General features: G+C 51.8%; 1 protein-coding gene across 4 annotated transcripts in view; it reads left to right on the top strand.

Moving 5' to 3' along the window:
* The window catches only part of ZBTB7C (zinc finger and BTB domain containing 7C), a 353,165-nt gene that overhangs the window by 186,069 nt on the left and 145,693 nt on the right, over positions 1–21,403 (top strand). For 3 of the 4 annotated variants that reach the window (XM_047828757.1, XM_047828758.1, XM_047828759.1), the window contains exon 3: positions 12,085–12,146. The gene's annotated coding sequence lies outside the window, so the exon portion shown is untranslated. Of the gene's footprint in view, positions 1–5,002; positions 5,084–12,084; positions 12,147–21,403 lie in introns of those variants that run through there. The other variant, XM_047828760.1, reaches the window with a different exon arrangement.

Genomic DNA, 21,403 nt, shown 5'->3' with positions numbered 1-21,403 from the left:
CTCTAGGAGTGTGAGAAATAAATCTGTGTTGTTTAAGCACCACCACCTCCCCCCCCACCCGAACGGCTGCCCCTGCCGCTCAGTCTGTGGCATTTTGGCATGGCGGCCCCAGCTGATGAACACAGCATGCTATTTAGAAATACAGCAGCAAAGAACATAAGAAATAGATAAGCAGCTGAGAGTGGTATCCCTGGGAATTGGGGCTCAGTATCGGGCGGGCCGGAGCTTGGCCTGCTACTTTTCACTGTTGGGCTTTTATTACTTCTGATTTTTCAAGCCTTGTGTACGTACTAGTTTGGTTTTTAAAAGATAACCAATTAGGAGACACCGAAGGGAACGTATTGGCTTAGGTAAGTGAAAAGGCCAGAAGCAAGGTGACCTTTAGAGCAGTTTCTTCAGGCCTCCCGTTCTGGTTTTCTATAGCTGGGCACTGCTGTCTGAACTCTTGTTCACAAAAGGGCTGCAACAGCTTCAAGCCTTGCATACAGCCTCCGCGTCTCTAAAAATGGAGCTTCTCCCCAAGAGGTCCCCAGCAAACATCTTGCATCTTCTATCACAGAATTTGTCCGATCACCATAACCAAGGAGCTGAGCTAAGCTGGTTGGCTTAAGCCAGCCATGACCACCCTGGAAGCGCATTGTCTATGGGGAAAGCAAGGGGTAATCTGGGAGGAAGTGGGGGTTCTCTTACCAAGAGGAAGGGGCGGAGAATGGCGAATGGCTCGAAAGAGCCATGTCCACCGCACATGTGTTCCTCTGGAGAGTATTTCTCCTCCTTGTGAGTTGTAGGTGCCTGTGAATACTTGAGATTGATTGGTTGGTTGGTTGGTTGGTTTGATGTCATTTAAGCTAAATCTGAACTTTTGCTCCGTGTGATCCATGAGATGGGGAAGATTGACTTTGGTAGAGGAAATGACTTTGATAAAGGTTGAAAGGGGGATGGCATCCCTTGCCACGTAAGGGATTTGGGAACACGAAGAATAAAAGGCAGAGGTGAGTCCACAGCCCCACCTTCTGAGGGAAGGTGTGCATTGTTGTGACTCAGTTGGACAGCGTCAAAAAGCTCAGCCTTAGGAAGACCGTGGGATTGAGGGAGGACCCCTAGACATTCCCCGGACACTGAACCTCTCTCCCCAGCCAACCTGCTGCAGATGCCTGAGATTACATCATCAGAAACTCATCTCAGTGTAAGAACTTCCCATGACCTCTGGGAGGGTGGTGCATTTGGCTGTTACCTGTCACTAAAGCTGTAAAGTTAGTTTGCCAAATCCTTCTTAGACAGCTGCGACCAGAGGGCGCCCTGCCTGTGGGAGGGGAAGAGGGGGGAAAAGCATCCAGAGGGGTGGGGCCAACTCAGCAAGGGGGGAAGCGGGGGAGGGGGGAGGAAACAGCATCAGGTGAGGACCAAGGTGGGAGCAGGACCGGTGTCTGGTCCTTTGTCCCTGAAGGATTAACCTTTACCCAGGTCCTGATAAGGGGAGCGCTAGATGCCGTCTACACTGCAGTCACCCATCTTGCCAAAGTCACGGGCTCTCTCTCCATCCTCTCTGACTGATGCCCACAGCTGGGGGACACTTGGGTGAGGCAGGAAGCCGGCTGTCCCAAATGTCCACCGCATCTGCACCCACCGGCTGAGCCGAATGCTTCCCTAGAGGCAGCTGGCTTAGTGCCCAAACCTGTTTATGCCAGTGGAACTTGCTGTTGTAATTATGCAATTTAATTAAGTATTATACAAACCAATTAAATACCATAGCAAAAAAAAAAAAAAGAAGAAGAAGAAGAAGAAGAAGAAGAAGAAAAAAGGTTGTTTCCAATGAAAACTAAGTTAAAGCTTTGGAAAGGCGTAACAAGAATGGCTGTTTTTCCAAAATGTGGGTGAGTTGGGTGTGGGTGAATAGCCATGAAACTTTAGGGAAATATCCATCAAATCGAGGGGGACTTTTGCACTCAGATTATTTTGCAAGTATATTTAATTTCTCATTCCGCTGAAGAAAGCCTGTAATTGGAAAGTGGGGACAATGCTGCGGGAGGGTGACCTCTACAAAAAAGACAATAGGATCTGTTCCGTCCAGGAGATGCGAGATTAAGGAAAAGGCCCTGGCTTTACATCCCAAGTTTGGTGAATGAATATCCAAGCATACATTCGTTAAAATGTTTCGTTAAAATGTTTCGATTAGTCAACCAACCAGCTCAGCTCAGAGCATGTTTTCGCTGGGCTTCAGCCCCTGGAAACTAGCTCCCTCCCCTCTGAATGAGAGGTATGCAGAGCAAGCTTACATTTGGGGCCACAGATGCTGAGCTGGCTGGGTTTCCCAGAGCTGGCAGAATTGGGAGTAGCCAGGGAAGAAGTTGGGGATGGCTGCAGCCCAGGCCAGTCCCTCGGCTGCCTCCCAGATGTTTCCCTGGGGGCCTACGCAAGAAGCTTCAGTCCAGCCTGTGCTCTCTGTGTTCTCCCCTGCTCCCACAGCTATCACAGTGGGACAGAGTGATTCCATAGCCATTTTTAGACAATCTTCTGCCCCTACTGTTAATATCCCCCCCATCCTTCAAGCCTCTGGTTACTATCTGTTGCCTCCAGGAAGCCTTCCCTGATTACCCCCCTAAACTTACTGAGTGCACCATCGTCTTGCACTTAGTCTCTTGACTGCCTTACGATCTTTCAACAATCACCACCCTGCAGGATTGCAGAAATGCCACCGTGGACAGTACTATCATGGTCACGGAGATTCAGGAGTATTTGCCTTGAAGATGACTTATAAGCTGATGTGAGACAATCAATGAACCCCTGGGGGACTACAGGACCCCTCCTAGAGCCCTGGGTCTATAGCACTGAGGGGCAAATTGCAGGAGTTCAGCTCAGCTCGGTACTTTCCAGCAAATTTAAATCAGAGACTCTCTGTAATCAGGGCCCTGGGTAGGGAAGAGAGGGGAGGGCTAGGAGGGTCCAGAGATGAATGATTCACAGTTGTGCTTGTCCCCAAGAGCCAATGAGCTGGTGGGGAGACGGCCACCTGCCTGAGGAGCTTGGACAGTTTTATATCCTAGACTCGTCTGTTGTGAGAATTGTATGCCATTTCCTTTGTCATTTGCACGCTCTCTCTCTCTCTCTCTCTCTCTCTCGGTCTCCCTCTCTTTCCACACACACACACACACACACACACACACACTCACACAGTGCTGAGGGAAATGGAGCTTCTGGGCAGACTTCTTGTAGGAGGTAGGGTCTGCAAAGATCTGAGTGGGGAGCTTTGAGGATCAGTAGGGCCAGACAGGAGTGCTTATGTCTCACATGGATACATGTGGTGCTTCTGCTGGGCGCTGATAATGCCTGGTGGCCTCTCTCAGGATCATTTCTGATGCCTCCTCCTAAGAGGGGAAGCTGGATGGTGAAGGCAGACCTCTCTTTCCTAAGTGATGCCAAGCAAGTTCCAGAGAAGAGCCCTGACTAGGCTTTTCCAAGCCCCAAAGGCTGGGTGACACAGCTGGGTGACTTGGGACAGCCGCTTTATGCCTGCTGTCCCTAGATCACTAGTGGTATCCCCCTTCACTCTCCAAAGGGTTCCTGTTGGGACAATAAAACGTATGGGTTCCCTACCCATGCTCCATGGTGGGGGTGTCCAGGGAGGTAAGGGGCAGGAACTAGAGGGGACAGTTTTAGAGTCAGCCTTCTTCTAGGGGCACCCCTCCTGCTGTAAGGGCCTCTGGTCCTCTTTCCACACGCCCAGCACACCATCCACGTGTGCATTCTTGGTTATTGTGTGTCACTTACGTACTGGTTGTCCGTGTTATTCAGAGTCAATGGTGGAGTTCAAAAACTAAAAGTGAAATAAATCCCTTTCCCAGGGGATATAACTTTCCCACGTGAGAGGAGGCTGGAAATGCCTTTTCTCTGAGAGAAAGAAACGCTGGCACTAAGTATTCCATCACAATGGATACCAGGTGGAGATGGAACTTTCTGGAAAGCAGATTTAGCTAGAAGGAGGAGAGAGAGCAACAGGATTCAGGGAACCAGGTCAGGGCCGGGGCAAGACCCACAGAAGCAGGAGAAGCTGTCCAGGGGAAGCCTGTGATCGCTGAAGATGGAACAGGCCCGCCTCCCCGTGCCGCTGTCTGGAGCCCTGAACGCCCCCATTACCTGTCTGATATCACTCCCCGCTCGGGCTGACCAGGCCTGCTCCCACTGCGCCCTCTGATTCCCGCTCCCCACACTTGCCCTCTGCCAGCCTCAAAATCCCAGTCCACTTGGCCGTAGAACCAGGCAGCGGGGCTGGAGTCCCATCACCCAGCCACGCAAGTTCCACCGCACGTGTCCCCCTGAACGCCATCAGCCAGTGAGATCAGGCACGGAGAACCCTCTTGAGCCGCCCCTACCTCATCTCGCCCCTGCAGGGGTCCGGCAGACGAAGACTTAACATGCTTGCTTTCGTTTCCTTGTGGTAGAGACCGCTTTTCCTTTTGCCAAACGTGAGCTGTTATTTGCGATGAGAAAGCTGCATATTCTTTGCCTATGTTGTGACTGAGAATTAACCTGTCCTGCTTCACCAGCCAGGGAGCAGTGGGAAGGCCCCCTCAGTGGACACCCTCCCCCTTCCTACCCTAGCCCTCGGGCAGGGGGCTGCTGGGGTCCAGGGGGCGGATGTGGGCAGCCACTGCCCTCTCTCTCAGCTGCTCCAGGCCATTCCCTGCTGGCAGATTCTTGCTCAGATTTGCCCAGCCCCAGGAACACTTCCCTGAGGCCAGAAAAAATAAAATATGCGTGACTGAACAGCCAGGCCTGGGCCGGGCAGCCTGACCAGGGAGATTGGGCCTTTGATCCTTAGACAGGCTCTCCTCCCCTCCCTTGCTTCCCCAGGCCAGGCCCCACTGTTGGCTTTGCTTCGGGCTTAGCCCTCCCTCCTTCTCAGGGTTATTTTAAGATTCTAGGCCAAGGTCACAGAAATTTGGACTTCGAAGGGGCCATCACCCCCAAAGCAATGACTAAAGGAGGATTCAGTTGCCTTAGAAGATGCTGTTCCCAGCAACACGCAAACACTCCTTTCTCAGAATCAGACCAGACCAAACCGCTTGGTGCCCTGCTGTGCTAGGTAAGATGGGCTGGACCTCAGTTCCTGCTCTAAAAACACTTCCGGGGCCACCCCCGCATCCGGGCCCTGGGCTGAGGGCCTTCATTCTGCTTCAGCCTCCCCGCTGCTCCTGCAGGCTGCTTTGAGGTGGCTCCCCATACTTGCCCCCTCATTTCAGGGCACACTGGCCTCTTGGCCCTTCCCAGGTGGAGCAGGGGCTCAGCTGCCAGCATCCTGCTAGATGGGGGCTCAGGGCTGAGTGGGCCAGCTTGTGCCAGGTGCGCTGGGGGAGGCCCCTTGGAGATACGCTGTCAAGACTGTGGACGGTGGCCCCATGACCAAACACAGCGTCTCCCCCCGTCGGAGTGTTACTTTTGCCTGGATTCCGTTCTTCACGCCCTGTTCAGCTAATACTTTGCTGGGGGGGGGGGGGGGGTCAGGGAGGCTTACACTCAGATTCTTTCCTTTGGTGGGGAGAGCAAGAGGCATACAGGTAATCACTGTTTAATCCAGTCAATGTTTATCAAGCACCTACTATATTGGTGTTAGGGGTGGAGGGGCAGGAAAAGGCTGGGAGGAGTCTGGCTTGCAGGTGAGAGGCCGAGTCTCTTTTTGATCCCCCTCTGGAAGGCAGAGAGGGTGAGGCGAGTGCAGGATGTGTGCTCTGGAAGGGTAAATTAAGGCCGAGTCACTGCCCAGTAGCCAGAGATGTCCTGATTGCTGCGGTGCTCTATCCTGCTGGCTCACCCACTTGGCTTTCCATTTTGACCGCACTCGGGACACAGTGGTACCTCACATTGGGAGGGCCGTGCTAGTCTCCTGCTCCGGCTCCCAGTCCCCCTCATGGGGCCCAGATGCCCAGTGGTGGCTCAGTGATGGCCTGTGTGCTGATTGGCCCTGAGCACTATGTTTTGGCGTGGTTGATCTTTTTTAAAAAAAAAAATTAATAGACTTGACTCTTTAAAGCAGTTTGCGGTTTATAGAAAGATTGAGCTGAAAACACAGAGACTTCCCATCTACCCCTTTTCCTCTCCCTTCCCCCACCCCAGCGTCCACTATGGCTAACATCTTGCACGAGCGTGTATTTTTGTTGCAACTGATGAGCTGGCACTCATACGTCATTGTGAACTGAAGTCCATAGTTTACACTAGAGTTAGAGTTCACTCTGTGTTGTACAGTTTTATGGATGTTGCACGTATAGAGACACGTATCTGCCATCGCAGGATCGTAGTTTCACTGCCCTAAACCTCCTCTGGGATTCACCTGTTCATCTGTCTTCTCTTCCCCTGGTAACCGCCCATCGTTTTACTGCCTCTGAGTTTTGCCGTTTCCAGAATGCCATACGGCTGGCATCGTCTGGTATGTAGCCTTGTCAGATTGTCTCCCTCTTCACGGAACTGTCCTTCCAGAGAAAAGCTGATCTCACTCACCTCACCTGAGGCTACGCAAATGCCAGTCCCCGTGCCACGTTTTCCCTCCGTTTTCTCATTTAATTCTTCCTTAACCCCTGTGAGGGAGGAAATAGGCGCCATGATCCTGCCCATTCTGCTGGGGAAAATCTGAGGCAGAGAGCGGTTAAGTCACTTGCCCAAAGTGACACAGCAGGGTCAGTCTGGCTCCAAACCACAGCACGTCGTGGCCTCCTGAGAGCCGCAGGCCCTGCGGCAGAGACTGTGACCTTGCCGTCCCCAAGGGCACCTCTCATGGCCTCTGCCCCTCCCTGTGAGGCTCACCACTCAAGGCGAGGAGGCAGAGTTGATCACTTTAGTGTCATTGACGGGGGCGGAGAGGGGAATCTGCCTGTGCTGGCCTCTATCCGGAGTCAGAGAGCCCTCATCCCAGCCACGCATGCTTGCTGAGGGGCTGTGGTGGGGGCTAAGCCGGACACAGCCTGAGCCTGCCTTCCCACCATTTCGGGTGGGTGTATGCGGGCTCCAGGCTGGTGCCCTGGGGACCTGGGTTCTGGTTCTCGTCTTATCTCTGACATGATTTAGGATGAGTTATTTGCCCTCTCTGGGCTTGGGTACCCTGGCTGTAAATACAGGGATTTATAGGGCTCCTCCAAGCACAAGACATCATTTACAAAAAGCCAATAGAGAACTTCAGCAGAACAATAACCAATGTATGTCACATGCTGATTGTAAGGGCATTGGCAGCCTAGAAGACAAGGATTAGTGCAGACAAAAAAAAAAAAAAAAAAAAAAAAAAAAAATTCTTGAATTTGCATCAGCTCTCAAGGCAGCATTTCTGCAGCCCTTCTGATGAAAGGACGGGTCTTTATCAATGAGCAGAAAGGCCATGAGAGGTCAAGGCCATGTCTTCAGTAGGCTTTGACCTGGACCCAGCCAAGGTTTGCCCCCCTGGGGTGTCCAGGGCCAACATGGCCTGACATCCACAGGCATCGGTTCACTCTGGGCATAAACTCCCACTGTCCCTAAACCATGCCGTCCTCTGGTCAGTCCCTTCTGGATGGTGTCGTGCAGGCTAAACGTATACGACACTCGCAGGCAATGCAGGAACCGTTGGGAAAGGCCTCTGAGTCCAAGGACTTGGTTTGAACACTGCTAGAACTTGCTAGATGAATGCCTCTGAGAAAGTTACTCAGCTTCTCTGTGTCCCCATCTTCCTGACTTTCAACCATCCTGCAAAGAGTTTGCATGCAAGAAACGTACCTTTTCATGTCTACCTCCCCAACAGGTAGCCAAGACCCTGGGACACAGCAGGCGCTCAATACATGAATTAAGTCTCTCCTACCTGTCTGCCAAGCAAGTGGGAAAATACCCTTTTAATCAGGACTGCATCGCACCAATATTAGTTGATATTAACTAGTACCGGTGCTAATGTTACTATTACTATTAGGTTGTGGATCACACAGTTGTGATTCAGACCTGGTCTTATTGCTACTAAAAGTCGTGAGTGATCTGGAGGCAGGAGCATGGGCAGCCGTGGGCCTCCCACCGTCTGGTGTCTGTCAGAACTTGGGGCAGAAAGAAGAGGGGACTCGGAGAAAGGGAGGGATGTGGGACTGCATGGTCTGGTCAAGGGCCAACCGTCTCTCTCCATGACAGCAGGCTGGAACCTGACCCCTCTGCTCCTTGAATGCTCCCTCCTTCCCACCTCCGGGAGAACCAATAGCAGCTGCCCGCAGAGGCCTGGCCCTTGACAGACAGTGCCAGCCGGTCATGGAGCCAAGGGCCGGCCGGGGAGATGGAACCTGGATGCTACACTTTGGCCCATCTCCAGCCCTTCCTGGAGATTTGAGAAAACAAGTCATGAGTCCAGAATGTTCCTTGATGATCTAACGAGAGCGAGGCAGCCAGGTTGTGGGTTTGAGAGCCTCCAGTGCAGGGTCCGGGAAGGCCCCCGAAATCACTGGGCACAGACTCGCACCTTTGCTACCTAGAGGTGCAATAGTGTCCAACGGCTGGTAGGATAGGTGGGGCTGGGGGTGGGGCGTAACGGTCAGCTTGGAGAGTTGCTAACTTCGCACGTTTCCTCGTATCGTAATGTCAGTTTATTTTAAGTTGGAGGGAGCTTAGTGACCACTCCTTCTTTCTGCAGATGAGAAGGTGCAGGTTCAGAGAAAGGCAGAGGCTCATCCAGAGCTCCGTGGGCCTCCTCTTGTCTCACAAGCCTGCATTCGCCCCACCCCTTTTTAACCTGTAACAATACAACGCTGTTTTTTGAGGTTTTAAAAGCACCTTCCAAGAAAAAGCTCAGGACGCTGAAGAAAAAAAAAAAAAAAATGATGCACGCTATTTATTCACTTCCACTTGGAGAAGCTGTTAGCTCTAATGACCTTTCCAAATTAATAAAATCTGTAAATGCTCAATTGTTCATTGCACACACCGAGTCACACCTCTAAATGACTGAAGGCATCTGCGTGCCTGCCTGGAATACGCAGCTCCAGGGCTCGGCAGCCCACAGACGTGCTTTCCACCCCAGGCAGGGGGGCTGTGGTCAGATTCCCTGGGAGGGGAAGAAGGGCGGCTGTCCCTTTGAGGGCCTTGAGGGAGGAATGGTCTGTGGTGTGCTCAGCCCTGAGCCACGGTCCATGGCAGGCGAAAAAGATGAGCGACAGTCCCTGTCCGGGGGTCCTGCCAGGGATGCACCGGGAGAGGCAAGACTTCCAGACGTGAGAGTAAGGTAGTATCCAACTAAGCAAATGCTTGACTGCAGGCTGCGGCACTCAGAGAAAGCACAATGGGGAGCATCTGGAGGGCTCCATGAAGGAGGCAGAGCTTGCTGTGAGCCCCCCAGAAAGAGTCGGAGCAGGCCAGGTGGACAGCACGGGAGGGGCTTTCTAGGCAGGGAGCTGAGACGCGGCAAAGGGTAACAGTGACAGTGTCGTCAGAGCTGGATGGAGGAGGAAGCAGGCAGGGGACACGATGGGTGGGACCGGTTGGGTGGAAGGAGGCCACGTTCTGGAGGGTGATGGTGTTTGGACCTCACGAGGTGGACGCAAGATAATCCTGTTACGCGATGCTCAGCCACCTCCATCTGACACGGTGCCGCGCCAACGCCACGCTTAACAAGCCGTGGGGTTCCCTGGCCCAGAGCCACACTGTCCAGTTGGTCCCTGAGTCCCGGTGGCAGTCTCTCCCTGTCTGAGCTTATGGATGACACAGGCCACTCTTGACTTCCAGGGGGAAGATGGACGGAAGTCTTGTAGACCGTGTATGTTGTACTACTATTTCAGGGGAATTTCTTTCTTTTTTTTAAATTTTTTTTTTAACGTTTGTTTATTTTTGGGACAGAGAGAGACAGAGCATGAACGGGGGAGGGGCAGAGAGAGGGAGACACAGAATCGGAAACAGGCTCCAGACTCTGATCCATCAGCCCAGAGCCCGACGTGGGGCTCGAACTCACGGACCGCGAGATCGTGACCTGAGCTGAAGTCGGACGCTTAACCGACTGAGCCACCCAGGCGCCCCAATTTCAGGGGAATTTCTAAAATCGTGATAAAATAATATACTACCAAATTTACCTTGTTAACCATTTTTAAGTGTACAGTTTAGGGGCATTAAGTATACTGGTGTTGCCGTGCGGCCATCACCAGCATCCGTCTCCAGAACGGTTTCATCTTCCCAAACTGAGACTCTGTCCCCACTAAACACTGACTCCCCATCGCCACCTCCCCACAGCCCTTAGTGATCTCGATTCTCCTTCTGTCTCTGTGATATCAGTACAAGTGGAATCCTACGGTATTTGTCTTTTTTTTTTTACGTATATTTCTTTATTCTGAGGGGGCGGAGGGGCAGAGAGAGAGAGTCCCAAGCAGGCTCCACACCACCAGTGCAGAGCCCTAGGCGGGTCCCGAACTCACAAGCCTGGAGATCGTGATCTGAGCCAAAGTTGGAAGCTTAACCGACTGAGCCCCCCGGGCGCCCCCAGTATTTGTCGTTTTGGCTTCAAGGTTCATCCGTGTTGTAGCTCCTGCCAGAATTGCCCTCCTTTTTATGGCTGAATAATATTCCACGTGTGCATAGACCGCGTTTTGCTTATCCGTTCATCTGTCCACTGACTCTTGGGTTGCTTTCATCTCTTGCCCATTGTGAATCACGCTACTACACCCGTGGGTGTGCAAATATCTGTTTAAGTCCCTCGCAGGAGGATTTTGAGCTTTTTTTTTTTTTTTTTTTTAATTTTTTTTTTCAACGTTTATTTATTTTTGGGACAGAGAGAGACAGAGCATGAACGGGGGAGGGGCAGAGAGAGAGGGAGACACAGAATCGGAAACAGGCTCCAGGCTCTGAGCCATCAGCCCAGAGCCCGACGCGGGGCTCGAACTCCCGGACCGCGAGATCGTGACCTGGCTGAAGTCGGAGGCTTAACCGACTGCGCCACCCAGGCGCCCCAGAGCTTTTTTTTTTTTTAAAAAAAAAAAAGTGCCTTGGCTTTCAAACAGTTGGGGCTGATCCGCAGGCCCTCGCTGCTATGGCTGCCTTCTCCTGCCGTGCTAAGGCTCTTGTGCCTTGAGCAGAGCTCTTTGTCACACTGTGCCAGGGACCCAGACTCAAGGCTGGACTCTGGCACGCACGGCCGTCCCCACACCACGCTAAGCCGCTTCAGTGTGCCTGTTAGCCAGCTTCAAGCCTCTTGGCCTTCACTTCTTATCCCGAAACACATCAGCCGTGCTGAGGTTGCAAGTGCTTTGTGCTCTCGCTTGGTAAGTTCTCTGTCCCGCCTTCTGAAATGTATTTAGCCACGATCGTAAAAGCCAAGGGACATCACTCATGCACGGTTCTCCCTTCTTGTCCTATGTCGTCCTCTCGCCTTCTCCCTCCAAAAACCCGCGTGTGCTGCTGATGCACTAAAGGGCATCCTGTCTTGAAGCATCACTATCTCTGGGCATTAATTGCCTCTACAGATCCCAAACTCACTTAAAGCACATTAAAGCGGTGACACACTCAGGCAGAAAGGCAGGAGAATTCACAGTTCAGGTTGGCATTGTCATTAACTCAAGTCTTTGGTGTCAACTCCCTCCCGCACCGAACGTCCCGCCTGGCCTTACGGTCAACCTCCGCAATGCATTTTCTGGCCTTTGTTGGTTTGTGTCAGCTCTTGAACATTATTTAAATGTAGTTTGGGGCCCATGCATGCAATTACCATTGTGTTATTATTCAGAGCCAGATTGTTAAGATTCAGGCAGCTGTACAAGGAGATGCCCTGTGCTGTGAGGTCCAATTTAGGAGGGCCTTCCGAGCCGGCGCACGGGGTTGCTAGGCAACCCCATGCTACAGAAGAGGAGGCCTCACTCCGGAGTGGGAAGAAGCCCGGCGCCTTCAGGGAATTGGAGGCAGTGGTCAATCTGAGACTGGCATGGCGCCGTGGAGGGGGAGGGAGGCGTGTGGGGAGCCAGGGGCGCGCACCCAGCTAGCACACGGTGCTCCTGGGAGGGGAGCGTGCTGTTGGGAGTAAGAAGGAGAGAAGGTGCAGCAGCCCGAGGTCGGCCAGGAAACCGCCAAAGGCTACCAGAGCAGATGCTAATATGCTTCTCCATCCCTTTCTTCTCTTTGCAGGAAATGAGCAGGTTTGCAGAGAAACTGCTGGCCTGAAATTTAAGACGAAGGCATCATTGCCTGTGAGTATGGATTTTGCTTTCTTAGGTCTGTGGTTTGACTGTTCCTGGGAGTAGGCGGGTTTCCCTGTTTGGGGAAGGGGTCATGACCTTGATGGAGTCGGCTTTTGGTTCTTCTGGAAGGTGTGTCCGGCTGGGTGGGGCTGGGCTCAGGAATGCAAGGCTACCAGCGGAAGGTGGATGGTTGGAACCCAGGCTCTGCCCTCCCACTGGCTCAGGAAAGAGTGACTCCCTTGCGGTTGATTAGTATTTGGGGGGAGAGCAGGACTCCGGGAGGGTAAGGAAGGTGTGCACTTTTTCGCCCTGGAGCCGCAAACAGTTTGTACAATTCTGAATTTGTTGCCAGGTTGACCCTATTTAGAACTGTACGTTCTCGTATAGGCCGTTGAACAGTGTGTTGAACTAAGAGCAATCATACAGCCCAATGTTTTGCTCAAGCTGAGAATATTATTAATCGCCAGGTGCCTGGCAAGAAATAGCCAGAGAGATAGAAAGAGAAGCAGCGGCCTAGGCTCTGTTTTGGAGGTGCCTTCAGTCCAGGGTGGGAGGAGGGGAAACCGGGCATGTGAGGGTATTAAAGAGCTTTACGATCAAGCACACAGTCCAGTGTGGCACATACACCACAGCCAGAAGTGCTGGTGACAGGAATGGTTAGGGCACACTTCCTGGGGACAGAGGGACTTGAACTGGGCTGATGGAGGAGGGAAGCCGGTCGGGGTGTGGGGGCAGGAACAGGTGCCGGGATGGGAACACCCAAAGGCCTATGGGGAGGATGTCATAGACATCCTGAAGGGGTCCTAGATAGTCGGAAGGGGGATGGGGGTAGGGAGAAAATGCTGGTGACATTGGGTAGGACCAAGTGGTAAAGGGCCAGAAGTGGCTTCGTGAACGGTCCATGTGCAAAAAAAATCAGGATGGAGTAAGGTATCCCTCATTTATGTAAATAAAATCGAGTTTCTGCCAGTTTGTCTGTGACCTATATGAAAGTGGCCGCATGGAGTTTTCACCGAACTTGAAGTTGTATCTGAGATCAATACAGACCCTGGATCAATGATAGGAAATTCACATTGGGGATCCTCCCTAGATGTCAGAGAGAGAGAGAGAGAGAGAGAGAGGGAGGATAGAGAGAGGGGGCCCTCTCCAGACAGCTGCAGCTGACCACCACCTGAGACCCGTGTGATCCATGAGGAGGTGCCCTGAGCTCCAGGTGGACAGTCACCAGGACAGGGTTCCCAATGTCCACTTGATTTTCTCTGGAGCTGCTTCTCACATAGGGGGCTCTAGGTATGATGCCCAAGATGAGAGGAAGCTCAGATTTACTTATTTGGCAAAGGTCGATTACTTGTTCCAAGCAAGCAGGGGAAGCTAGCATGTTCTCAGTCTCACGAATAACAACCAACACGTATATAATTTTGCCAGTTTGCAGCACACTTGACAGTATAGCCGCAGATGAGCTTTGCAGAGGCTCTGTAGATAGTGCCATTTTGCAGATAAGGAAACTGAGGCTGGGAATAAATATTTTGCTTGAGTTCTTTAGCCAAGAAGTGATCGAGCTGACGATTATGCTGACTTTCTGGGGCACGTAACTGTGGATCTGATTGGGGGATAGGCTGCTGAGTCGGCCCCTGCCTCCTGCTCAGCCATCCTGGAGAAGAAGAGTATTTGTGTGGTCCCGCAGGGCTCTGCTGGTGGGAACTCTCTGCTCTGGCTGGTCAGCATTTTGCTGTGCTGGCTTTCATGGGATGTGCAGTGTCAACTGGTGATCTTTGGGCCGGGCAGGAAGGCAGCCTGCCTCAAAGAGGCAGGCTCCTGTGTGTTTCTACCACCAGGGACAACCCACTGGAAAGATACTAGAGGGTTCCATTTTGAGCTGCGGTTTGGCTGATTTAGGCTGGGTTGCCTAGAAGCAGAGCTTGAGACAGGGAATCAGGTGCATTCGATATACCAAGGGAGAGCTTTTAGGGACTACTTGTCAGGGAGAGCGGGTGATGTGCCAGGGCTAGTCTTTCCTTGGCTTGACCCATGTGGATTTCTGCGGTGTCTGGCCTGGCAGCAAGGGGCAGGCCTCAAGTAACCCCTCATCCGCCACTGGCCACTCCTGGGAACGGTGCTGCTGGTGTGACCTCCAAGGCATGCCCTTGACCAAGAGCCAGGGTCGGGAGAACATCACAGGTGAAAGCAGCTGGGAAGTGGGCGTCCCAGCGAGAAAAGGGAGTGTGAGGGGGGCCATTGGTTGCACCTACTCTCGTGCCTGTGAGCATCACTACCGTGAAGACAGCCAAATATGGCTTTTACCGGATTCGGCCGCAATTTCCACTGTCGTAAATTTGCATTTTAAGAGCGTCGGTATTAAAATAGCAATCGTAAGTATCAAAGCCTGTGTTCAATGAAACATGGATGTGCTTTTCGAAACTGTCCTTTTACTCTTAATAGGTCATACGGTCCCATGACTGAATTCAAAAATACCAAAAAGTGTCCTGTGACAAGTCTCCTTCCCGCTTCTGTCCCCAAGCTGCCTGGATCCTCTCCTGGCGACAAAACCCACATTACCAGGGTTTTTGTGTTACTTTCCAAGGACAGTCTAGGCACCGCAACAATGGTGTGGCTTAGATTTCAAAGTTTTGGTGGGCCTGGTGCAGTCCAGTAAGAGACCACTCAAGAGCCAGCAGCTGGGGCTCTTCCTTCTGAAGGAATTGAGCTAAAATGTGCCTCGTATTTGGAGAGAGAGAGTAATTCACCAAGTCAGCCCCCAGGGGAACGTTCAAAACGCATGTAAACTTTCCAAACGTTTCCAAAGTTTTTACAGTTACTATAGAAACAATTGATGTCTGAGTTTACAAATTATTATTACTTCCTCCTTAAGGCAAATCACCTCTAAAGAATTTGAGATGCTGTGTTACAGCCCTCGAAATTCGCAAATATTTAGAATAATTAAAAATTGCACCAAATTCACTAGTTCAAATTATTCCCGACTCATTGCACTGATTGCCTACCATCGTTTGCATATCGTTTGCTGACTTCCTGAAACGTGTATTGTCGCCATAATGGGTTTAGATGCATCGGAGCATCAGCACCTTGTGAATTTTCACTGTGGTTTCCTTTCATAAAGTGACTGCTGCGGTTTGGAGGTACTCTCTCAACATAGCGATGGAGTAAGACCAAGGCCGGTGAGCTCCCTGTCGTGGAAGGTGCGGGAAGAGTCGCTGGGCCATCTGTCTACAAAGTTGCACAGGAAATCTTCCCTACGTGATGGGCAGGTTTAGGCTACTCGCGTCCTGTCATTGCTAAGCGCATGGCGTCTGGAACTTCGTTATCGTTATTGCCTTGACAGGGTTTACCTGGTTTGCAATCCAGGCCATCCTACTCACACTACCTGCTCATCTTCCAAATTTTGGTTTCACAGGTGCTGTCTCATGCCTATAAATGGCCAACCAGAACTGACTTTGTAATCTCAGAGGTCTGGCGTGTGTGTGTGTGTGTGTGTGTGTGCGCGCGCGTGCGCGCGCACGCACGTGTTTCTTGCCAACGGGCTCACTCCCTTGAGTTCTCTGTCATGTTCACGCTCTCGGAGGTTGCCCGAAAATCCTCTAACTTGTGCATGACCAGTTTGAGCCCCGAGACAGATTTTGGTGGCACCCCCACGAGGCAACGGAAAAAAAAAAATCTCATTTCCGTCCGAGAAATAGAATCATTATCTTGATTGAAATAATCTCTTTCCCCAACCTGCAGCCAGATAAAGCATCAAATTGGTGGAGTTTCCTTATCACTGCACAGAATTTGCAGGACACAGAATAATGGCCTGTCAGCTGCCGCTGGTGGGGTGGGTTCCGCGAGGCAGAGCCCCCCGCTCTTGGCCTGATTTGGATCATATGGTGTCTGGTGGAGTGTAATATCATTCCATTAATGACAAATTTTTATTATATTAGGGTGAGAAGCAGTGTAGAGTCTGGGACACCACGAGGAAGAAGTGCATTAGTGCTATTCCTATGGTGATTGTCGTTCATCAGACAACATCTAACCTCTGTGGGCACTTGGAAACGGGACTAAAAGCTGTAGATGTTTGTATACTTTTAGGACGTGAGTGTTCTGGAACCTGTGCCCGCGAGGCCTGATCTTCCCAGGACTGCAGTCAGGGTATGGGCTTGAGAAGGAGGGCCGTTTTGGGTGCAGAGCCAGAGGTCAGTAAACCAGCGTCTTTGGGGAAGGAAACAGAAAATGCTGTGGGTAGAGAGGCGGTGGGGGGGGTGGTTCAGGGCGGCAGTCTGCTCGGTGTTCAGAGTTCCATGGGGGCGTCAGGAGAAGGAGGTGAGACGATGTTTGTACCAAGTCCGGGATAGTGGCTGTACCCTCAATCCTGCCGGTCCCCCATCCACCGTGGGGGGAGGCGCTGCTGTGTCCCCAGCATGTGTGAGTGCTTTCTCTGTGGTGGGCGTGTTCTAATCGTTTTACAGGCATCAATTCACTTAATCCTCACAATAATCAAATGCATTAGAAATTTGCATTATCTTTTTTTTTTTTTTTTTTTTGCAAGTGAGAAGGAAAAGAGAGGTTAAGTAACTTGCCCCAGGTTACACAGCCAGTAAAGGGGGTGGAGCTGGGATTTGAAATCCAGCAGTCTAGTGGGAGCTCTTGCGAACTTAAACTAGACTACATCGGGACTAGATAATGCTGTTCAAACGCCTGGGGCTTTCCCCACACCTTGAACCGTAATCCCATGATAGAAACATCTTTGTAATGTTCTTTTTTTTTTTTTTTTTTAACATTTACTTGTTTTTGAAAGACAGACAGATCACAGCGGGAGAGGGGCAGAGAGAGAGAGGGGGACAGAGAATCCGAAGCAGGCTCCAGGCTCTGAGCTGTCAGCACAGAGCCTGATGCGGGGCTCGAACCCGCAAACCGTGAGATCATGACCTGAGCCAAAGTCGGATGCCTAACCGACTGAGCCACCCAGGCGCCCCATCTTTGTAATGTTCTAAAAGACACAGTGGTGGTTCCTGCGGTGGAGGTAGGAGGTTGAATGATATCCTAGCCCAGGTTCTTGATCTTGGGCTCCTGGTAGCTCTGATTTTCTCTTCACATGGGATCCCTCACAGCTGTGCCCCTCTGTATGCAGGCTGCAGAGGACCCCCATTTACCCGCCTCCGTCTAGCCTTTCCCCCATCTTCCTACAGAACCCTCCTCCAGCAAAGGGCTGTGCTGTCCACCAAGACTTCCCCAGAGAAGGAACCCGGCCCCCCACACCTGCTTCCCAGCCCTCTCTCTCCCGGGCACAACCTAAGTGACATAAAAGCCCCTATCTTCCGAATCTTGTTTTCAATAGGAGTGCTGGCCTGTCAGCAAGCATGCCTGATTACCATGGTAATCACCACCCGAATGGAGTGATTTTATAATACATTTCCATCATAAATATGAACAGGTGCACAGGAGAAATCAACATTTACCAACAAGATAGGTCTTGGGAGATTAATCGTGAATTTAGGATTGCTCGAGGAAACAAAAGAAAGAAGAAATACCTTCACTCGCGGTCAACGTCCTTCCAGCCTTACCTCTGACCATTTTTTGCCCTGCCTCCCTCCCACCTGCCCTGCTCACATTCCTCCTTGCCTTCCCTCTACTCTCTCCTTTCCAGTGCTTAGCCATCTGTCAAATACCACCTCCTCCAGGAAGCCCTCCTTGCTCCACTTAGCCTCCAGGAAGTTCTGCCAAGACTACTAGACACAGAAGCTGCTTAGCCAACCTCTATCAGCTGGGAGCACTCGTCCCACCCACAGTCCTCAAAGCCAGTGAACACCACCCCCCCCCACCCCAGCGAGCTAAGAACCTCACTGTCTTCCTAGGGGCCTGATTAAAAATGTCATCATGACACTTCTGGGTAACTCTAGAGCTCAGAGTACCAAAAGCCAAATTTGTTTGTTCCTGCTGAAGAAATAGACTTCGTTTGCATTGTGGTATTCCTTCCAGAAATGAAGGCAGCAGCGGGGATCCAAGAAAACATACACAGCAGTTTTGATTTCTAAGCCTTAGGGTCCCTGAGTCATCACCCCTTCACCCCCTTCCGAACCAGTTCTGGCTCTGGATATGGGAAACTGGGCTCCTGGGACCAGGAGGGGCCTCCCCCCTCCGCTCCAGGCCACCCTGGGCTCCTTGGCGGTGGGGGGCGTTCCAGCGCAGGTAGGGGGTGCGTGGAAGAGGCAGCCTGGCCGGGACACAAAGGGCTGCAAGGGTCTCAGGCACAGGCATGTCTGGGTGTCTCCGTCCCTGTGTGCGCGGGAGTCCGAGGGGCTTGACGGAGGCTTCCGCAGGAAAGGCCTTCTTCTTCACTTTCAAGTAGGACAATACATCAGAGAAGCTGCCAGACCCGCTCTGAGGACGCAAGAGGCATTAGCTAATATTTTGATTTTAGAAGGATGAATAATAAAGAGCCCCTCGCGTGTCTCTCGGAACTAATTCTGAATAACGTGTTCTGCCACGTGTTCCTCTGGTTGAATCAGATTCCTGAAGAGTCGATAACAAAAGGTTTAAACCAGGGGAAAAAAGGCATCTCTCCACCAACTTTTCTCTCTTTTAATTCTCTTCTTGTAATGCCTCTCAGTTAACAGTAACTTACGAAAAGATGAAATGAAGTCGTAACAGGCAGCGATGAGCCCCGGGAGGAGGCCTGAAGTGGCAGGCACTCGCTTTTGTTCTGCTGTGTGAATGGCTTCGAGGTGGGTCCCCTCACTAAGCTTGGTAATAGGGGGCGTCCCAGGCAGACAAATACCAAACACGCAGATGGGAGAGGGCACCGCCCCCTCCCCACCCCCACCCAGGTGTCTCCCTGCAGCGGGGCCCAGCAGGCAGCAGGGAGCGCCCTCAATGCTGGCGATTTGGAGACAGTTGAGTCCCCAGGCCAGTGCAGGGTAGCGAATCCACAGGACCCGGTGCAGGATCCCCAACACCGGGGCGCAGTCACCCCCTAGGGCTGAAGGGGAAAGGAGAGGAAGGGTGCTGAGGGCAGAGACAGCAAGGGTGCTCTGCAGGGGGCCACCCTACCTGGGCTGTGCCCTGAGGTGCCTCCGAAGACAGGGAGACAAGGCATTCAACACCTGACCTCCCTCCCTCCGTCCTCCTCCCAGGGCCCCACTGGCCTCCAACAGAAAAGAGAGCAGAGGTAAAAGGAGCCCATTGCTGTGGTCTGTAGCGGTCAGTGGAGAGGGTAGAGAGTGGGCCAGGAGGGGCACATGGGGACAGGGGCACAGTGAGTCCTCTCTAAATGACAGACCAGGGGTAGAGAGGGAGGCCCAGTGTCCTTGTGAGGACAGGTCTGCTCTGAAGGCCAATTTCAGGTCCTCCAAGAAAGCCCCCAGTGCAAAGAAACATGCCTCCTCCCCGGCCTATTCTCCGGGGATCACGATTCTTTTTACCAGAACAATACTGTCACAAAGAGTTCCCAAGGCCAAGGCAGGACAGGGGGCCGCCTGCCCAGAGAGGAGTTCTGCCAGGTGGCGGCCCGCCCGAGGCTAGCCCTAGACCGTTTGCTCGTCCTGGGTCCACAGTCCTACTGGAGGGCACCCGTGGCTCTCGGCACTGGAGGCGGCTCTCAGCTCTGCACCCTGCCGGGATTTCTGCTGATGAGAAATGAGACCAGTGAAGCCGCAGCTCACACTGATGGGCCATAGAGCTAAGCGCTCGCCAGCGTAATCTGTTTCAGTTGTCCACCAGCCCTCGAGGTGGGTATCTCCCTGCAGAGGAGGATCAGACACAGGGAGGAAAGTCACTTGCTCAAGGCCACATTTCCCAGATGGCTGGATTTCAGATCTGCCTCCTGGCCTGGCTGCCTGCCAGGGGTCCCCTGGCCAAGGAGAGTCTGCACCTGCAGAGAAGGGAATGTCGTTCAAAAGTTGGAACATTTTTTTAAAATTGTTTTATTTGGAAGTAATTTCAAATTACCGAAAAATGCCCCAAATAAAAATAATACAAAGACGGCTTTTAGATCCTTCTATCCTAGACACATCTGTTAAAATTTTACCCCACTTCCTTTATCATGTGTGCTCTATCATACATGCACACACACGCGCACACACACACACACACACACACACACCCGTACTTACACATTTTGTCTGAACCGTTGGAGAACATTTTCACAGCCTTTCTTTGTCTTTTATGACATTGACATTTTTGAAGGACACAATGCCCCCTTCTTATTTTCAATAAAATGGTCCCCATTTGGGGGGTGTGCAATGTTTTGTTGTGGTGAGATCCAGATTATGCAGCCTTGGCCAGAATCCTGCCAAGGCAACCGTGGGTTCTTCTCACGCAGTCACATCCGCGGGTGCTCCTGGCCCTCACTGGTGACGTTAATTTTATTTTATTTTTTATTTTTTTCAACGTTTATTTATTTTTGGGACAGAGAGAGACAGAGCATGAACGGGGGAGGGGCAGAGAGAGAGGGAGACACAGAATCGGAAACAGGCTCCAGGCTCTGAGCCATCAGCCCAGAGCCCGACGCGGGGCTCGAACTCCCGGACTGCGAGATGGTGACCTGGCTGAAGTCGGACGCTTAACCGACTGCGCCACCCAGGCGCCCCAAGGTGACGTTAATTTTAATCTCCAGGTCAAAGTATTACCTGTTTTCCCCCTACGTGATCATTATCTTTGTTCTCCCTTGGAACTAGTAAGCAGTCGGTGGGGAGACGTTTTAGAGAAGCAAATACCCTGCTTCTCATCAGTTTCTCCCAGGGGGGGCCTCCATTGATGCCTCTTGCCTGATCCAATCCTTAACATGATGGTTGCAAAATGGTGGTTTTCCAAAAAAAAAAAAAAAAAAAAAAATGGTGGTTTTCCAGCTCCAGCACAACCTCCATAGTGTGTAGTGTAGAAAGCCCTTGGCATTCTACAGTAGCATGATGTATTTGGTCAGTATATATTTACCATCATAAGCAGTAAAACGTATCTATCTGTGTGGACCGATGAGTTCCTTTTTTTCCCAGCGGTTTATTGTTTCTCACTGTGCTCAATTCTTTTGGTGCATAAATTGCCCCAGACTTCACCAGTGGGAGCCTCTACAAACTGACTCCCATGATATTTGGATATGCCACCATCCCGATTCTGGAGTGCTTTCTTACTTTCTGGGATAACAAGAGGTTCCAGGCTCCTCAGGCATCTACCCCCGAACAAGCCTTGCAACCAGTCATTTCTCTGAGGTGCCTGTTCCCTTTTAGTGGGAGTGGTATTAGAGACCAAAGTCTGGGCCCTGGGTGTGCCCACTGCCTCTGGGT

Source organism: Prionailurus viverrinus, chromosome D3 (assembly GCF_022837055.1).
Source record: "Prionailurus viverrinus isolate Anna chromosome D3, UM_Priviv_1.0, whole genome shotgun sequence".
NCBI classification, from domain to species: Eukaryota; Metazoa; Chordata; class Mammalia; order Carnivora; family Felidae; genus Prionailurus; species Prionailurus viverrinus.
This window is presented reverse-complemented; position numbering and strand designations above follow the sequence as displayed.